Source organism: Podarcis vaucheri, assembly GCF_965113315.1.
Source record: "Podarcis vaucheri genome assembly, chromosome: 3".
Lineage (NCBI taxonomy): Eukaryota > Metazoa > Chordata > Lepidosauria > Squamata > Lacertidae > Podarcis > Podarcis vaucheri.
The window spans coordinates 61,800,656-61,818,300 of record NC_138761.1 but is presented as its reverse complement, the minus strand read 5'-3'; the positions used below and the strand labels follow the sequence as shown (position 1 = coordinate 61,818,300).

At 40.7% G+C, this 17,645-nt stretch overlaps 1 protein-coding gene across 4 annotated transcripts in view; it reads right to left on the bottom strand.

Moving 5' to 3' along the window:
- Positions 1 to 17,645, bottom strand: part of HIVEP2 (HIVEP zinc finger 2) — a 137,354-nt gene that overhangs the window by 118,815 nt on the left and 894 nt on the right. For 3 of the 4 annotated variants that reach the window (XM_082215866.1, XM_082215864.1, XM_082215868.1), the window contains exon 1: positions 17,208 to 17,487. The exons of the other annotated variant lie outside the window; for it this stretch is intronic. The gene's annotated coding sequence lies outside the window, so the exon portion shown is untranslated. Of the gene's footprint in view, positions 1 to 17,207; positions 17,488 to 17,645 lie in introns of those variants that run through there. 4 annotated transcript variants of the gene reach the window in all.

The following is a 17,645-nucleotide window of genomic DNA, read 5'->3' as shown; positions in this document are numbered from 1 at the left end:
TAAATATCTGAAGGAATGCTTCCTCCCATATCAACCTGCCTGTATGTTACAATCAGCAGGGAAGGCTCTTCTCGTAATTCTACCACAAGGGAATGTTAGGACATTGTTGGTGTTGGCCCCTTTCCTTCCAAGGTGCATCTGGCAGAAACACTGTTGACTTTTCATTGGTGGCTAAAGATGTTCCTTGGTCCCAGGCCTTTTGGGGGAGATAATAATATGCCAGCCAGTTAGAGTTACTTTTCATTGCCTGCTTTTAACTATATTGTTATGGGGTTTTGCTGGTGACTATTTGTAATGCTGAGTGTTTATGTTGTTGATGTCTTTCTGTTGATATTTTATTCTAATTCAATGCTATATGTACCCCACCCTGGGGACACCTACTGAAGGGCAGGTATATAAATAAAATAAAATAAAATAAAATAAAATAAAATAAAATAAAATAAAATAAAATAAAATAAAATAAAATAAAATAAAATAAAATAAAATAAAATAAAATAAAATAAAATAAAATAAATAAATAAAGTTTGTATCAGTTCTCCTCAGTGTAATGGAAGGTGATTCCATAACCTCTGCAGGACACTGTTTTCCACTGTGGAACTGATCCTGCAGTTAGGAACACATTCCTAATATTTATAATCTATGCTAGCTAATTAGTTATGCCTCAGTTCTTCATGGATAGGATTAAACCATCTGTTCTGACATCCATTTTAAACTATTTTCTTCACTGTTTTTTTCTGCCTGCAGGCTAAGTGCACCCACTTATAGAGAAATGATGACATCTATGATGGGCAGACGTCCATGCCTGCCTAAAAGTGAGCTTGGGATTGGAGAAAAACACCCTGCAGAAAGGCAAGGGATGGGGCAGGCTTTGCTCCACATACTTATTTCCATGTTGACCCCCTGCCCCACCCTGGGTCCTCAGCCCCTTCACTTCATATGTGAAAATGACAGACACTGGATAAAGCAGATATAGCTGACCCATCACATAAATTTTGGCCCTAGGACAAGATGAGTATACCTGCTGCATATACAACAAATGGCTTGTTTCACATATCCCACAAACTTAACTCTGCTCTGTGATAATTAAGTGGAATATAAATAGAAGGCTATGGAATGAATTCCAAGAGACAATGCTTGGAGTGAGTGGGGAGAGGAAGTTTAAAGCGCATGTGAGACTGCAATGAAGCCTGAACCCAGGAGGCAACATGATTGTTATCACAATTACACACAACCCACTTGTTCAATCTACCACATCAGTAGGAGGAAGCGAAGCACTGGTCTTCAAAGCAGATCTCTTCAAGCCTCTTAATTTCTGCCCTGAGCACCAAGGAGATGTGGTCCACTTGTTTTGGAGGTTGAAACTCTAGTTTCTCATGGGCATACATTGCAAACGGGTTTTGAGCGAAGAGGGCACACGCAGCTGCTTTTGAAAGATCTCTGCTCAAACTCCTACAGAAGTCAAAACAAGTCCTTCTGTAAACTTCAACAGGGTTGAGATAGAGCTCTAAGGAGCCAGCAGAATGTGGCTCACCACAGAAGCTTCTTTCCTCACCACACCCAGTCACCCTGAGCAAAGGTGCCTTGAGCCAGCAATAAGGCTCTGGTGATATTGTTATTCTCCTTCCTTCACTCTGCCTCTCTCAAATACCAGCTCATGCAAGTGTTTACCTTCAGATGCAACTGAAGAACTTCGCATGAGCAGCGAGGACTGCAGCCAATTGTACAGAGATGGTTCAACTGAATGAGGGGAGGGAAGACCTGATATCCTTCACTGTTGCAATGGCATGTATTTTACTCTCACACATGGAAACAGATTAACAATGTACACACACAAGCCTTACATAAGCCTATATTCTGATGTAAGAGAAAAGCAGGGTAGAACGTACTTCAGAAGAGCTATGAACACTCCCAGTGAAAGTTTTAGAATTAAATCTCCAACTATAGCAGAGCAGATTTCAAAACAAAATCGAGAACTGTGGGCTCAAAAAAAACACAAAAAAAGACCCAGCAACCACAGACGTTCAAGCTTACAATATTTCCTGAACATTTCATTCATGGAAACAATGAGAAAAACTCTGCAGGAAAAAAAAATAAGGGGGGGGGAGTCAACTTCATAGCTGCTGTCTCATAAATTCAACTATAACCTAGGCAACAATAATATTTACAATAAAATATATTTCACAAGGGAGCAAGCAGTTTCACTGAAAATGACCAGATGATATCAATTAAAAGTAATAGAATGGTTACAGCAGGCCAAGCTACTGAGTATGTTTGGGTTGATTTCTTTCCACTTGATTATTGCCCATAAAGAAGCATTTATGTGCTACTTCTTTCCACAAGGAGGAGGCAGGTATAATCCTATACCAGATTAAGAGTTTGTCCACAAAACCTAATGAGATAACAGGCCCTAGAGCAGTGGTTCCCAACCTTTTTTTGGCCATGCCCCAACTAAGCATCTCTATTCACATGGAGGAAGCCTAAAAGGCAATTAACTGTTAATAATTCATTCTCCAATTGCCCCCCTGTGGGGCGTGTTCCCCACATTGGGAACCACGGCCCTAGAGTCTGATGGATTTGTGCTTACAAGAATTCAGACTGATTTTCAGACAACTGAAGAAAACAGAACCAAATCCAGTTAATGCATATTCTGGCCTGCAATAGTTTTCTGAACTTCTTCTGTATACCAAGATAGAAATACTGTTTTGCATTGTTTTACAGGCCTCAGAAGAATTTACATCTCCTTTCCATTAATTAGGAGAGAAAAACTGAGGCATCCAAGCCTTTGATGCTCAGTATGAAAAAGAAAGACGGGGAGAGAACCCAAAAGTGGATCAGCAAGTGCATAAACATGGAAAATCCTGAAAAATGCCAGCTACAGCCTTTAGAAAGGGCTTACACAGTCAGTTGTACATCCCGCACCCCACCCCCTGCTGCCAAAAAAAAGTAAATTAGATGGAATCAGGCATAAGGATGGCTTGAGATAATTGTACCCAAATAAACAATATATACATGGAAATCAAAACTTGTAGATTATTGTGGCATTCTTAATGGAAAATCAAAAGGAATATATATATATATATATATATATATATATATATATGCAGGTTTTGGTGTCTTCGGGTGTCTTCTCGTGTAAGAGTCGGGGTGTCTGGACTCTTACACGGGAAGACACCCGAAGACACCAAAACCTGCATTCCTGTACCCGTGAAAATCTACGAAAGCAAATATATATATATATATATATATATATATATATGTGAAAACTTTCAACACAATATGCCATCTGCTCCATGTAAAAACACCATTAGAGAAACCACAGAGGATACAGCTATGAAACGTCACTACAAAAGAGCCAAAATTGGGTACAGTACAGCCCTGGAAGCTAGCACAATTATATACCTGCAATTATAGAATGTGGCCAGAATCAACATAAAGCTCTAGTAAGAATCCACAGCTTCCTCAGCACACAGAAATGAAACAGATATTGCCACTTCATTGTATACACATTCTTGAAACCAATTTGTTAAAGGTTAATATGGTACTACCAGGATAAATGCCACAGTACAGTTTCAATAACTTATGGTGTCTTTTCTGTATCAAGCTACACATTACTTCTAGAATTTCATATAACCTTTACTTATAAATTTGGTTGGAAGTTTGTGGTGGCTGGAGGAGGATATAATTTTTTTCCTTTTAAAAAAACTGCTCCAAATAAGCGACTTCTCTTTTATATTCTTTGTGTGTGTGTGTGTGTGTGTGTGTATTTAAAAATCCTACACATTGTGTTGTTTTACATAGATAGTTACTGGTGTACAGATATATCACACAATATTATATAAGTTTCTGAAATTGTTTTCCTAATATATAGGCCATTCCTGAACTAAGTGGAAATATCATAATTGTATAATTATTATATAACATACAAGTCTTTACTAGCAAGCTAGTAAACTCTAGAGTGCGCAATTATTGCAATTCTACTGACATACCTCCGGGTGTGCAATAAGGAAAGCAGTCAAAACAGAGTGCTTCCAACTCTGAGTAACTAGTTCTACAGGTTCAGATCTTTAGTTTATCAGATTATCTGGTTACTCAGTAATATGCTTATTAACTGACCTCTTTTGCCCAAGGTTATGTTTTCATGCATTCCAGCATATTTTTCCCCAGTGTTATTTGGTTACAACTGAATTATTGCCCTTTCTTTCGTTCAACCAAGCCTCCCACATTATCCAAGGCATACAGTTAAAAATGGGAAAGCACATGTGGATGTTCAACAATGCCCAATTGTTGTGGGCATTTTCTCTGTTTCAAATTACTTCTTATTATGCTTAATTGGTCAGGGTTGGACTAGATTACCCTCACAGTCCCTTCCAACTCTACAATTCTATGATAGGGCGCAACACTTTGCAATATTCTGTCACAACCTGAGTTTCTGCAGCAGTCATTACTTTAACTCTTGCCTGTTAGTAACAATACAGCATTGCTTTGTCAATAAATCACTCATCCAGTGCAGACTTCAAATGGCTGTACTTCTACAAAGTATAACAATGTGGGAACAAAATTAAGGAAACTGGGTTAAGAGATGCAGGTCTGTTCACATTCTTTAATCAATTTCAACTTTCCCAGCTACTCTTTAAAATGTCTTTACCCTTCCACCATATTTGGTGGTATTGTGTTTTTAATATTTGGTTGGGAGCTGCCCAGAGTGGTTGGCAAAACCCAGCCAGATGGGTGGGATATAAATAAATTTATTATCAATTATTATTATTATTATTATTATTATTATTATTATTATTATTATTAAAGTATCATCTGAAAAGCATATTGCCCTTTCCACAGTATGGATGTATTTCAGCTCTCTTTGTTTTAACTCAAGAAACATTTAATAATAATAATGACTGTTTTATGTTTTGTATACATTATCTCAGAAATCATTGAAAATCCTTGTAAAAGAGCCCAATATCATGATCATGCCCATATTGGGGGACAGGGGAAGATTTCAGAAAATAACACATTGACTAAAGCCACTTCCCTAATATTGTCCATGTAAGATTTGAATGGAGGATTTCCCAGTTCATGCAAACAAAACACTAAGACTGCAGTCCTAAACCCACTAACCTGGACATAAGGCCTACTGAATTCAATAGGACTTACTTCTGAGGAACACATGGTTAGGATGATGCTATAAGCCCATAAATCTAGCTTTCGGAACTTTTCTTTCAGAACTTTTCTAACAAATTCTAACATAGATCTCAAATAATCTGGAATAGTGGTGGGAACTGCCATGAAGCATATGCAATGGCTCCCATGTATAAAAAGAATTGCCAGTCTTTGGGAAAACCACTGATTATCATGGGTGTTCTGCTGCAATCACTATTTCATACTCACACTGGACAGCACAGCCTGCTTTTATGTAGATCTCATTCATCCTGTACCACTTAACACAGAAAGGCTCTCTCAAAAGCTCTCTCAATGGTACCCAAAGGACTACATTTACAAATAGCTGGCACATCTAATATTATTATACACTTCATTTATTGACAGTATACAGAAATAAAGCATAGATGCCACTCCATGCCAGAGAAAAGCACTGCTGAAAGGAAGGTGCTAATTAAGTGCTTGCTCTACATTAATGCATTGCAGCTGCTAACATCTGGCCTTCTTGAATGTTGAATTTTTTTTTTTTACAAAAATTCACTGCAAAAATATCGATTTCTACTATACTATCTAGAGAGACAAAAGTTGTCTTTTTCCAGTGAGGAGCTGGGCCACATTTCTTCCTTGTCATCCAAATAGAAACAGCTTAACACCTTTTAAAGTCTGTTGGGCTGTTTCTGCCTAGGTAGCAGAACTGCAATTAAAATTATCACCATATTGCCAAGGTGCAAACATCAGCATCTACAACACACACACACACCGACGACCTCATGAAGATACAGAGGACAGCCTATACTCTGTGAAAATATGGAATAAACATCTGTATTGACTCCCAGAGTCATTTCCTTTTTATCACATCACAAGATGCTATGGTTATTTCTATTTCAGACCTGCCTTCTTTGTAAATTACAAATTGCTCTAAAGAAACATTTTTGAAGTACAACAGCAAGCCAAGTCTTACTAAATATAGTTTTGGGAAAGGCACTTAGCTAAGTATGCATTATCAATTGGTTTCCAAAAAACTCCAGTTACCAGAGGTTGATTTCCCAAGTCTTATGCAATCCCAAACCTATCTGCATCTGTGTAAGTAAATCTTTCTGTCTGCACCATCATCTAAAGTGGCCCTGATCAGGCAGACAATCTCTTGCAGCCTATAATGCTAATTTTGCTTACACTTACATTCCCAATAATTATTGGCCCAAATTGGGGTTGTTCCAGATATGCTCAGCAATTTGACTAACAGCTCAACCTATTTATGCATATTCAAAAATATATCCCATTCATTTCCAAGTAAATTTGTATGGGACTTCATCCCAGCACAGAACCTGACCAAACACAAATCAAAGGCTGCTAATAATAAGTTAGGTGTTGCGCAATCATGCAGGCTTCAGCAAGCTAGCTTATCTTAACTCTAGTCATTCATCCGCAACAATGGAAAAATAATACTCCCTTGCTTTACATGAATGTTGTAATGGTAAATAAAGTAGAATATTCAGTCTTGAAGTGGGGAGAACTTTATTTTTTTTTAAATGCTGTGAGCTGGATAGATCCAAAGATGTGCTGCCTAAGCAGAAAAGCACTTCCACTCACCCAAGGTGGTCCCCCAAATTTTGCTACTTGCACCCTGCTGTGCCCCATTTCAGGGGGTTCCTTGACACGGGAGGCTGTGGAAGGAAAGCAGCACCAAGAAAGCCCCCGTGAATTAGCAGATTTCTGCTTCCTCTTCCCTAGATCCAACCCTGCATGTATGGGAGACAACTCCTACCCCCATTGCCATACACTCATCACTCATGTCCAGGAACCTGGTGTTTGCAAGGGATACAGGTCTGGAGTAGAAAGAAACACAATGTTTTGTCAAGTGAACAGCAAGCTGTATAGAAACGAAGACCAGATTACAGAGGTCCAGATGAAAGGGGTTTCACTACATATAATTTCCAATATAGCAGTTTTAGGAGAAGACACTATTTAAACCTGTAAACACACATTCAAAATGAATAAAAAAACAACTATTTGCAATCCTTCCTCCCAGACCATGACACTAAATGGCTTCTCCATATCATCAACCTGGAACATATGGGGACCTTCTGTGCTCCAGCACACACAGGCCATAAATAATCACAGTGTCTATTTATTCCTTCCTTTGGATTGCCAACCACAATCCACTTGGTTGACAAAGTGTCATGTGATCCAAATTGTCCTCCACTATTATAGCCTGTCTTGTGGACTTGAACTATTGACCAGGATCAAGTGACACGCTGCAGATATATTAAAGCAAAACTGCGCTGAAGTAAACGTAAACAGAAATAGGCTTTAAACACACTTCATGAGGCATAGAGGCCTGGCTTAACATTCTTCAGCAAAACTGAACTAGTTTCTATATAGTACGAAACACGAAGTGTCAATACAGAAGAAACATTAAACATAATCATAATAGTAATAATCTGTATACTGCCTTCCATCTATAGATCTCAGGGAGGTTCACAACATAGAAATTCAAGATAAAAAAGCACAAAATACATAATAAAAACAAGAACAAAGGCAATCTCTAGAAAGATCCACTGAATAAACATCAACCACAGCAAAAAATGCAAGCCATATAAGATTTTGAATCTTCACATTCTACTAAAAATAAACCTGGGATGGACTTGTTGCAAAGAAGTCTTTTTGCAGGGAAAAGAACTTGTCTCCAGATTCAATCTAGAAATAAGTAGTTGGAAGGACTGGCACTTTGCCATGTATGTAGGATCCCAATTCGAGTACCAATTTCAGAACAGGGTCAACAGCAAATGGCTTACTCCTAGTTCCTGGGGCAGAGCCGTAGCTATGGTGGGGTTAGCCATTTTCTTGCCCAAAGTAAAGCCACATAGGCACCACTGAGACTCTCAGGATGTGTGCGTGTGTGTACACAAATGCACATGGGTGGGTGTGCCAAACTGGGTCTTTGACCCAGGTGAAATAAAGCCTAGTTTCGCCCCTGCCCTGGGGGTGGGGGAAATGGCCTGGTATCTGGGCCAGTTACAATCACCATGTGTTCATAATGGTCAAGGCCAGTCTGCCAGACTCCATACAATTCCTGTTTTGTGGCCACCGTGCAGAAACTGCCACAAAACTGTTATGGAGGCAACTCCACACTGTACCCACAACATGCAAGAGCTATTGCTACAGCTGAAAGTCTCCATATAATTGCAGCAAGTAGCATGTCTCCACACATCAACGGCGCACAATAGTAGTCTCAGCTAAGGCTAGCATGCAGGCTGTCTAGACAACATGAACAGGGAATTAATGTGGTGAGCCAATCTCATACATCATTACTGCCATGTGGAGCCACTGCCACACAGCAGCACTCCTAGGAGATCCCATGTGGCAGCCATATCCTAAGCACAGCCCCATATCTTTGTGGTCTCTGGTTTGTATAGACATTCAGGCAACTTCCACTTTCTTAAATGCATAGCAGAGCTATACAAACTATTAAACAAGAGAGAGAGAGAGAAACCCAAGCATATCTGCTCAGCCCTGCTTCAGTCCAAGGTCTTGGTTGTTTTCTACCAGGAGATTGATGCCTACATACCCTCAACCCTGCAAAGGTCTTCATTTCCCATTGCATTTGTTACTTCCATCTGACTCAACTTTTCCTCTGTTTGCCTGGTAAGTTCAAAGTTGCCAGATATTTGGGGATGACTTGGCCATTACTTACCCGGGAGGGCAGACAGGAGCTGTTACACTTGTCTGGAACAATTACGTCCTTGGATATGAATGCTAGAATGGGTTTTCTATTTTAAAAAACAGCACCCACCCTACAAGATTAATGGGCCAGAACACATCAGTTGGGAGACTTTCCAATTTTCCTGGGAAATAGCAAAGAAAAATGAAGGACTCATCACGACTTTGCAAGCAGTTTCGTCATGTACCCACAGCAGTGACTAGAGGAGGAATGTACTCTAGGAGGGGAGCAGAGAAAATAAACACCATGATGCATCTGCAACAGCACAACCTTAGTTCTGCACTGGGCTGGGAAACGGTTCTAAAGCAAAGATGCCCACCACAGGAAATGGATGCAAAGGGTAACAAGAGAGCACCCATTGCTCAGACTTCAGGAGACCAGGAACAAAGGAAGGATACAAATGGTTTTTGTTCGCTCAAGTCAACTAGACTAAATGCCTGCCAAGGGTCAGTGGCAGGAGAGTCCAGGTCTCAAACAAGGTATACTACAATAGATCAATAGATGTTTGGCCAAGGAGGAAACTGTCACAATCCCTTCCCCCCCCCAAAAAAAAACCCCAACTAAGTCAGATACTGAATGTATAGCTCCTGCATTAATTTATGAATAACCAACTACAGTGGTACCTCGGGTTACATATGCTTCAGGTTACATACGCTTCAGGTTACACACTCCACTAACCCAGAAATAGTGCTTCAGGTTAAGAAATTAGCTTTAGGATCAGAACAGAAATCAGGTTCCGGCAGCGCGGTGGCAGCAGGAGGCTCCATTAGCTAAAGTGGTGCTTCAGGTTAAGAACAGTTTCAGGTTAAGAACAGACCTCTGGAACGAATTAAGTACTTAACCCGAGGTACCACTGTAGTCAGTATGTGGACTAAGCTGAAAAGGCTATAGCATATTAGTGCAAACAACTTGTAGTCCTGAATGCTGATGTTCCTTCTTAGCTCCCTGACAGTGTGGCAGTGTAGTAAGAAAGTAGAAAGTACAGGGAAAGATAGTTCTCAGACAACTCCCATCATCCCTGATCAATGGCCATGCCGGCTGGGGCTGATGGGAGTTGCAGTCTAGCAACACCTGGCATCCCGTTGAGATCAGGGAACCCTATGGCCCTAAACTCCTTGGTCCCCAGTTTCCAGCTTCTTTCCAAACAATAGTTAAAACTTCCTGTCTCTACGCCCCTCTGTGTAGCTACTTTCCCACTAGCTCATCGTTTTTTTCAACTCCACATTTCCACCATGCCCCACATCCTTTAACAACATGTCTTTTGAACAAGCTCTTTTAGCACTTTTCTCTTTCCTCCCACACTGTACAGGCTCTCCTCTCCGTAAGCACTATGAAGCTTCTTCCGACACTACTCCTCAGTCAACTACTTCTTGCCTCAATTTCCCATCTCCTCTGCCCTTTTAACTCATTCACCACCTAAACTTCCTTCAGATGCGGTTTCCATCCTCTGCTCTACACCCTTACTTCAGCAGAAGCTCCCTGTCTTTTAGTTCCACTACATCCAGAGACTCTTCTCGGTCTTCATTCTGCCCTTCTGTGCTGTTTTAGCCCCAGCCAAACTAGCAATTTTCCTTTCCTTACTGAAGCTGGACTGCACTGTTTAGTTCCCTGTGCAACTGAATATTTGGTGCCATCACAATCACTGTCAGAGAGGGTTCACTGCCAATGAAGCGCAATATACTATAAGCTGCCCCAATAAGCTGCCCCCCAAACAGAAGTTTGCAACCCTATTTTGGCAGTTTTACATTGCTCTAAGTAGCTGCCATTATCTTGTGATGAGTTGTTCATCTGCCGCAACTCATTTCCCCCCACATCACAACAAATGGTTTAGCAAGTTTGTAGTGATGTGAAAAACAGAACCCTATAAATCACTGCTTGCAAATGGCTCACCATGTAATAGACACCATGTGGAGCAATATGAAGATAAGCCCCAAACCTGTATGGAGATCCTTGAATGAATGTTTACTAAATTATTTAAGTCAGGACAGAAATCAGAAGAAAACCATTAGTATTCAATATTTTTACTCTGAATAAGCATTTGTATTATTCAATACTAAATAAAAAATCAAGCGTCTAATTCCGGTTTCCAAAAGTGATTGGCAGCCAGCAACAATATATGGAATCCCAATACATTTCAACACCTACAAAGAATACAACTCTTATTTTTAAAAACTGTAAAACACATTACTTTTCTCATATTTACATTCATCTTCCTTGCCATGTAACTGATCTTATTGACAAGCCTCCTACAGTGAGTGGGTTGATTTAAATCACCAATAAAAAATGATAACATTTCCAACTTTCTTATTAATAACTTCCTTAACAAATATGCATACTAATATGTTGCTATAATAAATAAACCATATCTGTTCACAACAGAATAGAGCCTTTATATTACTCAAGAAGCACGTCTTTTGCACTACTATTTATATATACCGTATTTAGAGCAAGAATAGCCAACATGTTTTTGGGCTACAATTCCCATCAACCCCAGTAGTATGGCCAATGGTCAGGGATGATGGGAGTTGCACTCAATAACATCCGAAGGTTAAGCATTTGGCCCCCTTAATGAAGGAGGGAGTTTATCACACTGACTCTTCCAGAGTGTTTTATCTTCTGAACAATTGTACAGTGGTACCTCGGGTTAAGTACTTAATTCGTTCCGGAGGTCCGTTCTTAACCTGAAACTGTTCTTAACCTGAAGCACCACTTTAGCTAATGGGGCCTCCCGCTGCTGCCGCGCCGCCAGAGCACGATTTCTGTTCTCATCCTGAAGCAAAGTTCTTAACCTGAGGTACTATTTCTGGGTTAGTAGTCTGTAACCTGAAGCATATGTAACCTGAAGCATGTGTAACCTGAGGTACCACTGTAGTAACAACATTGTGGAGAATGTGGCAAGATTTTTGAGTGACACCATGAAATTATGTCACCATAGGTGCTAGGAGCCATTATCGTAACTCACAATGTCTGGACAGTTCTATCCTAAAGTATCTCCTGCTATGTTTTGTTAACTGTGTTGTGTTCTGAGATCCGTGTATATGATGCAGTTTTTCTATGCCAATAAAGGAGATTGATTAATTGATTGAACATCCGAAGGTATCACATTGGTTAGAGGAAGATTAATCAAGAATTGTGTTTGGTTTTCTCTATACATATGCAAAGCCACAAACCAAGATTACTTACTATAAGATTTAGACTGTAATCCTAAACACACTTACTCTCAAGCAAGTTCCACTGAACTCAGTGGTACTTACTTTTAAATAGACATACATACCACTGCATTATAAGTGTACAGAATTTTAGAAGAGAAGGGATAGTAAATTATTGAGCAGAACAGTGTTACTCCATAACATGGAAGTTAAATGTTCATGCTGTTCACAATTATGTATTATTTTGAATGGGCATACATGCTAAACCATGATTCATTGTGATGGGAATGAGCTGCAGAATCCTCAAGCTTCCTCCTTCAGTACAACCACAAGGAGGGGATCAGAAGCTTTTGCTTCCTTTATGATTAAATATAGTTTAGTGTTACATCCAAATCCCATGGTGGTTAATCTTAACTATGGTTTATTGAAACAGTTCAACTTCATATCCCATGGCTTGGAGTTTCCTTGTTGGAAACATTGTGATCAGTCACAATTTATTGTGTCACAAGCTGCAGCTGATCAAAACCACAAGTGAAGGCTTCTGAACTCCTTGTGGTCTCACCATAAGAGAAGATAGCACAAGCCTGAGGGACTCACTGCTGCTGCACATTACTGTCACAATAAACCATGGTTGATCTTAAACTTCATCGTACCATCCATATGTAGCATTTATGTCATATTTACATTCCTTGACCTCTCAAGTCAAATATTTCATCCCTGACCTCTTCTTTTACATAGAAAGCCTTTAACACAATGTTTTTGACAGCCATGAATTCAGTTTTAAGATATCATTAATATAGATTTTAATGCATTTGCACTATATCCAGATATGATTTTGAATCAAGTTATTTTTAAAGGACATATTATATAACTGGCTTTTAAATAATAAAATCCAAATTATACAAAATTTTGCATAAAAGCTGCATCTTTTATTTTAAAAAACATTAACTTGACATTTTCCCCACTAATGGAGAAACTGAAGCAAAATGGTACTTGCCTCTTTTACGGTTGCATAAATTACATTTTTCATTAATTCTCAATATAAATAAAATATGTACATCTGGTCAAGTGCATAGTGTAGTGATAGCTTTTCCCCCTATATCAGAGGATATTTCCAAGGTTTTAAGGCCAACGTTTATTTTGATTACTAGTCCGTCCCCACGTCCCCTGAACTGATTGAAAACTATTAAAATTCAACTCCTCATAATATTGTGGTGTATGTGTGTTTTTCTTGATGGAAGGCCACATTAGTCTACCAGTAGATAATATAAGTAATGATCCAGTATTAGATATTAAGACAGACGCATGATTACTCAGCAAAGCCAACATGCATGCATATGTTTCTGTGTTTTGTCCTCATGGTAACAAGGACTATAAACAGATCTCACACATGAGAAAATATACAGTAATCAAAATCCTTTTGGGCCATTTCTACATTGGTGCCACAGCGTTCGGATTAATTATATGAATATTAGGGAAGCATATATTCCAAATTTGCTTTCTTTGGCCAAGTTACATTTGGTCATTTACGCCAACTGAGGAAATTGGAACGTTTTGTGTCACAGTCTTTCATAAGTGAGATTTCCGGCCAGTGATTTAGCTGTTAACATCCAATCAGCATTCACCTTATCCCATACTTGGCCACCCTGCCCCTTCAACTTAATCTATGGCCCCTTACATGCCCCCCCAACAAATATATCCTGAGTCTCTTAAGATTTACAGAACATATCCTACCCCAACTTTCACACTGCCCAGCTCTGTTCCTACTTCACAACTCTCAGCCTACTTGCTTCCCCCACATCCATGCTTCACTTGTTATAGACTGTCAACAAAATATTCAGCCCCACCTGGCCCTAGGCCTCACAAGGCCTACCTTAAATTAACTGGTGGTTTGCTTCTTCAACGTAGCCACACTGTTTTATCAACAGTCTACCAAAAACCTTTCCCGCCCAATGGAAGCAAAGAGTGTGCAAAAATACATATATTAAACACACAGACGGAGCCAGTGTGATGTGGCTTGAGTGTGCAGCTTGGATGTGGGAAACCCAGATCTGAATCCTCATTTAGCACCAAAGTTGACAGGGCACCCTTATGCAGGCCACTGTATTTCAGCTTAAGCTATTTTACAGGGCTACTATGAAGCTCAAATGTAACAATAATATGCAGAGTCATATTTGCATATGCCGCAATAACTCCTGTGCCTCATATATTTGGATACTTGTAAAGATACCATTCACAAGGTTGGCCTTACAAAATTTATGGCAGAACCTTTTAGACTTCTACAATGGTAGGACAGGAGGCAGCAGCTGTGCTAGTACAGTGGTCAGGTTCAAGCAGCATAGGATAATTTGTCCTCTCATGCCAGTATTAAAATATGTCAGTCCAAGGAATGGCTTGCAGAACAGTCTACACAGGCATGAACTGTGGGATCCTGAGAAGGTTTGAAATATTTTTACTAGAATTTGGTTCTCAGTCGTGTGTGTACATGTATGCACATGTGCATGTACACAAACTGCGTAGGAAAGCCAAGTAAGACAAAATTTAAATCCTCTATCCTAGCAAAAACATTATGTTGTACGATGCATATAATCCCTTATTTCCATGCCAAAACATTTTTGTTTCATCCAATTTGTAAAGATCAATTTGTGATCTTGTTTTTTGTCTTATGAACATTGTATCAGTAAGGAAAAACAAAATCAACTCATGCTTTCTGGAATTAAAACACTATCTCTAACTACATTAAATTTCTGAACATTAAGGATGGACTCTTATACCCATTTAGCAGGAATTACTTCTGAGTAGACCTGCACAGGTTTGCTCTGTAAATATTCCTGCCATCTTTCAGACCTCAACCACAATATTGTCACTGAAACCCTACACCTATACAACTTCCGGTTTCTTAACTTTCATGCACAAATTCCTATCATCTCTAATAAAAGCACATCTAAAATTAAGAATAAGAGAGCTCAAAAACGATATTGGAGGTAATGCTAGAGTCAGAGATTAGGAAATGGAAATATTAAGTAACCTTAAATACTAAACAAATATAACTTTTATAATGAACATATAAACGTTTCCAGTAATACATTTTTATTAATGAAAAACTGACATAATACAGGAGCCCAAGCAAAATTTCAGAATGTTTACATGAGAAAAAAATTGAACTAAAAAAAATTGATTTTATGAACTGGTATCAAATGCCAGCTATGATCAGTGTTTTACCAATGACAGTGCCAAGATTCCCATGGATCTTTTGCCCACAGATATTCTTTGGACCAATAACTTTATTTAGATAGCACAATAAAGGTAACACTGTAGCACATCCTGCAAACTTATGCATAGACATTAATTTATTTATCTTGAAAGTATGGATATAAATCATGTTTCCTCTTAGCAAGCTACAGAATATACTATACTAAACTAAAGCTTTACTATGCTAAAGCTCCTAAACTCATTTACTTGCAATTCCACTGAAACCAGTGGCATATACTAAGACCACAACATTCATTATTAACATTCATTATTAACATTTGTATAGCACACAATAGCTAATATTCTCTAAAACTCATGTCTATTAATTCCTAAAGAGAAGAAAAAAACAAACCAACTGATCACTTTCTGTCAATATAATATATATTAGCACATGTGCAGACTCAAACTCCAATAGCAATATTTCAATTTAATTCATATGTCTGATAACGAAGGCCTAATAATGAGTTCAGGAGAAAAAAATATCAGTCAGTAACTGCATCCCAACAAAGTAAAAGTGTGCGTGTACACATATACACACACACAATGACGTAAGTGCTTCATGTTTTTAATAAGTACAACATACACAATCTAAAAAGAAAAACAACAAAATTATTGTGGCATACAGCAAGTGTGGAGGGGGAGACCAGGGCCTTACTAATTCATAACAAATAAACAGATTCTTACATTAGGCCTCTGTTACTGGATAGGTAGGAAACATTTTTGCGTATTTTTCTTAAGAGCTACAATAAACATGGGTGGAGGGGAGCTGCCATCCTTTTTCACAGCACTCTGTATAGTGTATCACTGCATGGGGTATAATAATATTTATTGTAGCTCAGGGACACTGCAGGTTGAGAATCATGTTTAGGGACCCCCTTCGAAGCCTGAAAATGACATACATGTTTCTCTGAAAAAATAAACGTGGAGTATTGCCGTCCAGACTAAACCAGGGATTTCCCCTTGAAATGCCAGCTTCCCATCATTACAGGGGTAATAAATTCTAAAGGGAAACTGCCAGGGAAACCGGCTCTATCCCTCCCTGCCTGCCTCCTTCAGTTCCCCCAAAGGACGCTCTCAGGCAAGTAGATGCTTAAAGGGGGGGGGGGATCGGCACAAGCATGGATGTGCGCGTTACATAATCATACCCAAACATCCATATGCACACGCATTATATAAGAAATGCATTTCTCTGCAATCAAATAGGAGAGGGTGGAAGGGGAAGGGGAAGAGGACGGAGGGGGGGGGGCGAAAGCGCCTTCGTTCCAAACCCCTCAGGGGAGCCCATGTGCAGAAGAGGGGAGAGAGAGGGAGATCACATCTGCTTTCGCAGCAACAGCAGCAGCAGCAGGCAGAGCCCCTTGTTAACCCCCTTCCTGTGGCTTTTACACGTCATGGAACATTCCCGGAACGGGCCAACGTTCCACCCACTTCAGGGAACAGACATAAAGGCGCAACACACCAGATAGCCTTCTCCCTTTACCCCTGTCCGCCCTGCGCACATTCGTCGCAAACCGAACTCCCCCTCCCCCCCCCCCACGGCGCGCGCGGCAGCTCCGCGCGCGCTCCTCTTCTTCTTCTTCCCCCGCGCGCACAGCTGCTGCCGCCGCCGCCGCCACGAGCTGCTGCTGCTGCTGCTGCTGCTTCCTCCTCCTCGGCCCCCCTCCAGGGGCTCCCACATGCCACCTCCGCCCCACGGCCGCAAGGCGAAGACGACGTCGAACCGAAGGCAATTCAGGCGGTGGCGGCGGCTACTGCCAAGTCACCCTGAGCCCTTGGAGGCGGTGACTGAAATTCCTTCCGACAGCAACCGTCCCCCCCACACGGACACCGTGCGCCGCCCTTCAAGGCCCCCTCGGTCCCCTCAGCCAAGCAAGCGCGCGCATACGCGGAGGGGGGGGGCTTGCCCTCCCCTTCACCTCGCCGCCAGCTACCTTGACATGGGCAGAGCGGTGCCTCAGCCCAGCAGCGGCAGCCGTGTCGCGTCGCCTCCTCTGGGGCTCTCTCGCTCGCTCGCTTGCTCGCTCTCTGCTCTTCCTCCGCCTCCTCATCTGCTCATTAGTAACCATGCACATACTTCTTCCCCACAGGAGGAGATTACGCAAGGCAGCCTGCGCCTCATCTGCATACACTTACATGCTGGGTATTCCCCACATTCCCTAGCAGTAAGGCCACTAGCGAAGACCTTCCCCTTTGCGCACACACAGAGAGAGAGAAAGAAGGGGGAAGCAACGGCGACTTGTGAGGGAGAGACGGAGGGTTTTCTGGACAGGGGAGGGAGGGAAGGGAAGGGGAGGGGAGGCGGTTCCTAGCGAAGGTTGCCAGATATGAACTTCTTATAAACACGAAGCAAAAGCCACCCTGGATAGACC